This window comes from Petaurus breviceps, unplaced genomic scaffold (assembly GCF_028583685.1).
Source record: "Petaurus breviceps papuanus isolate PSGF00001 unplaced genomic scaffold, PetGlider_PUasm1.0 88714, whole genome shotgun sequence".
NCBI lineage: Eukaryota > Metazoa > Chordata > Mammalia > Diprotodontia > Petauridae > Petaurus > Petaurus breviceps.
This window is the reverse complement of record NW_027186963.1, coordinates 70,131-73,751: the sequence shown is the minus strand read 5'-3', so window position 1 is coordinate 73,751 and position 3,621 is coordinate 70,131. Positions and strand designations below refer to the sequence as shown.

The window sequence follows — 3,621 nt, the reverse complement described above, 5'->3', positions numbered from 1 at the left end:
TAAAAAATGAAACCAAAGTCAAAACAATGAACAACCTTTTAAAAAGTCACTGAGTCTTTTTTTTTTCAGATATTTTTAGATGACCACCAGCACAGCAAAGCACATAGACCAAAAATTCTTCTATTACTGCAGTATGCTCATGGTTAGAACAAATATTCTGTTGCATTTCAATTAAGGCAACAGTCTCAGTCTTTTTCATGCCAAAGGGAGGCTGTCTCTCTAAAAGTCCCGCAAACTAGACATATGGTCAACAAAATAGATGGAAAAATTTCTATGCAAACTGAGTAATCTCTGAATATTAAAAAAAAACTGAAGACATAGAGTAGAAATCTACAACACAGTTACCATAGAATGACCTATAACTATTTACTACAAATTCAAAAAAGAAAGAAAAAAAACTGCATCGGTTCACAAACCACCCCTGCAATACTGCGGTAACAGGGCAAAAGAGTCAGGAATCTGGACTTCAGGGGCACTGGTCTGCTAAAGACATTAAAGCTTCAAATAGACTTTTCTTTTAGTCAATCATCACCAGTTTCCACCATGAAGCCACTTTTCCCCCCTTAATATGATTACTTACCTCACAGAGACACAAAGGATTGAAAACTTTTCTTGGTTTGGTTTGGTTTTGAAACAAAAACCAGGAGATAAATTTTGGTGAAAAAAGGACACAAACATTGCAGCTTCAGTCCCAACCAGGACCAGCACCACTGCCTCTCACAGGCCCTAAAATGACATGATGATGGTCAACAACTCCCCAGGTCTATTCATGTCTCCTTCCCACTGCTCTGTAACTGGAATGAACTCAAAGAAGTGGTGGTTGTTAAGAGTCGCTAGAGAAATGTCCATTACTGAAAAGCATATAGTAGCAAGACGATGATGCAAACGCCAAGGACACCACCCAGGATGAGGGAATCTCAAACTTTTGCACAGGTTAATTCACTGGATTAAGCTGTTTACTGCAGGAAAATGATTGGCTAGCATGTTCATCCTGCTCTGTTTAGACCTCAGCATCCCTCTTTGGGGCATCATATTTTCTTTCATTGCATTGCAATGCTTATTGTTTCTTCAATAAGTAGATCTGAATTTCTTAGGTGTTCATGTTCTTTCAGAAATAATTCAGTTCTTCTATTGTTCACTCCAGAACCACTTTTATAGAACTCAATATCCTTTCATACTGGTCCCATAAGGTTCCCTCTTTCCCGTATTGCCAAAAAATTTGCTTTGGATTTATGAAATCCATGTGTGTAATCTAGCAAGATGTCTTGGTGTCGCTGCAGCTTGTGCATGAGTGCTTCCTTGAGGGAGGGGATGCCAGCCCTGTTGGTATACGCCGCCATTTTGTCATTTACTCCTGTAAGCCTTGCCCCAAACTGTTCAATCTCCATGGCCATTGTTCCAAACATTCTATCTTGACTTGATCCATTTAAAAGGGGAGTCGTGTCAGAACTATACCTGTTGTGCCTTCTATCTCAGGCACTACTATGACTATAACTAGTGCACAGTTTACTGAAGGCAACCAGTTTCAGATCAAGTTCATTTTCAAGCTGTTGGCCCTGTTTCCTGGAGCTCTTCCCAGTAGATTCTGGTTCCTGCGGACATCTCAGTTGTCAAATGTCTTGATTGATTTTTTTAAATTCAAATTATTGTGAATTTTACATAGATTATATCCAAGCATAATTTTATAGGTATCATCAAATAAAGACCTTATTTTCACATTAAGATTTATTATATTTCATATATACACTGAAGAAAGATTTAACTTGTGAGACATATTAAAAAAAAAAGTACCAGAGGAGATAAACAAAGCTGGAAATGTAGATATGTTTATATTCTTCTAAACTTTTCTTTTTCACATTGAAACTAATAGAATGTTGGCAGTGACTGAAATTTAGTTTATTTTAGAAAAGCTCATTTATTTACAAACACACACCATTAATTTCATAATAATAGAAATGCAAAATTGGACTGGTAGGGCAACCTCTAACTCAATAGATAATGCCTAGATAGTTCCTTGAGGTAGATATGGGTTAAGTCACTTGCCCAGGGCCATACTGCTAATTGGTGACAGAGGTGGTATATAAATCCAGATCTCCTTCTGGGAGCAATCTACATTGGAGATGGAGAGCATTTCTTCCCTCCATAATTACCCAGGTTATCAATAGATCATTTCAGCACAGGAGCACCTGTTAGGGCAAGTACTATGTATATTCTTCTCCATACTTCCCACATATGCTGTTTTTCTGTTTCCTACTCCTATATCCTCTCCAGACTATATACTGTCTCTATCTACCCTCTCCACCCTCACCTCTGTGAGAAAGATCACAAAACCCCTTTTCCCATAGAACCCTTGGGCCTAGTTTCCCCTTCCCAAACACCATGAGGACCTCCTTTTGGTTCTCCACCCTGTAGAATTTACATGGCTGCTTAAATCATTTGGATGTGAAGAAAATCATCAACTAGAATCAGGAGTTGCCACCTGGCCTGACATTTACTTCTATAGTCATTCACATCTTAACATTTATTTTTCTGATATATTCTCCAGGCCCCAGGCACTGCCATTCACTGGAGTTCTACAGTCAATGACAATGATTTACCCTAAGGTCACTGAAGCCTTTTCATCTGCTCTATAGCTGAATTCATATCTGTCTCTAATATGTGTAAGCTCCTTAACAGCAGGGATTATCTCACTTCTGTTTGTATTTTTAATGCTTAGAATTCTGCTTGGCAGAAAGTCAACACTTAATAAATATTGCTCATTCCATCATTCAGTCAGTCAATAAGCATCTATTAAACTGTTACTATGTGCCAGGCACTTGACCAAACACCATGAAATACAAATACAAGTAGAAAGACAATCTTTGCCCAGAAGGGACTTAAATTCTTATGGGTGAAGACATCGCATAAAAGGATGCTGAAAGAGGAGTGGTAGCAAATGTACCCAGTGAGGTCACAACAAAGGAAGTCCTCAGGGGAGTGTGGAGATGAATTAGACATGGTTGACCAGGAAATTTCCTTAAATTGTTGTTCTGAGACGAGACATCCAAATGGATAAAGAGGTCAAAGGGATGGAACGTAATTACTGTTGAATTCTATCTAGGTCAAGAGTGAGACTTCAGGCTAAAGAGTTGAGACATGGTAGAGGGATCTGGATTGCAGCCTGAAAAGAAATAATTCAGTCTTTCATTCATCCTGGACTCCAAGTCTATTTCTGTATCACTGAGCCATGAATTTATAGCTAAATTGATACAATGGATATTGGATTAATATTCCATTTACTTTGTGAAGTCTAGATTCAACCTTATGTGGCACTTTTTACTCTTTCCTCTCCCTTTGATTAGAATTAATCCACAAGTCAATGTTCATTTTCTGTCCTATCTAACATTGAAATAATGATTTCATGGAAAAAAATATTTTCTTTTTCACAAAGAACACATTTCCTATTTAAACTATGGAATCAAAATAGAGTAAGAAAAAAACAACACAAAAGAAAATTTACATTCTCTCCTTGGCATGTTAGTTTATCATTCACTTTTAGAACTATCCCTGCTATCACTTCAAATGCTGTCTTTTTATGGAGCCAAATTAACAAAAGAAAATTGTGGGGCACTTGTCAGAGAA

The 3,621-nt window shown here is 37.6% G+C and overlaps 1 pseudogene; it reads right to left on the bottom strand.

Annotated features, from left to right (window-relative positions):
- Positions 1-662: 662 nt before the first annotated feature.
- On the bottom strand, positions 663-1,482 carry LOC138176408 (Golgi SNAP receptor complex member 1 pseudogene; annotated as a pseudogene).
- Positions 1,483-3,621: the final 2,139 nt, after the last annotated feature.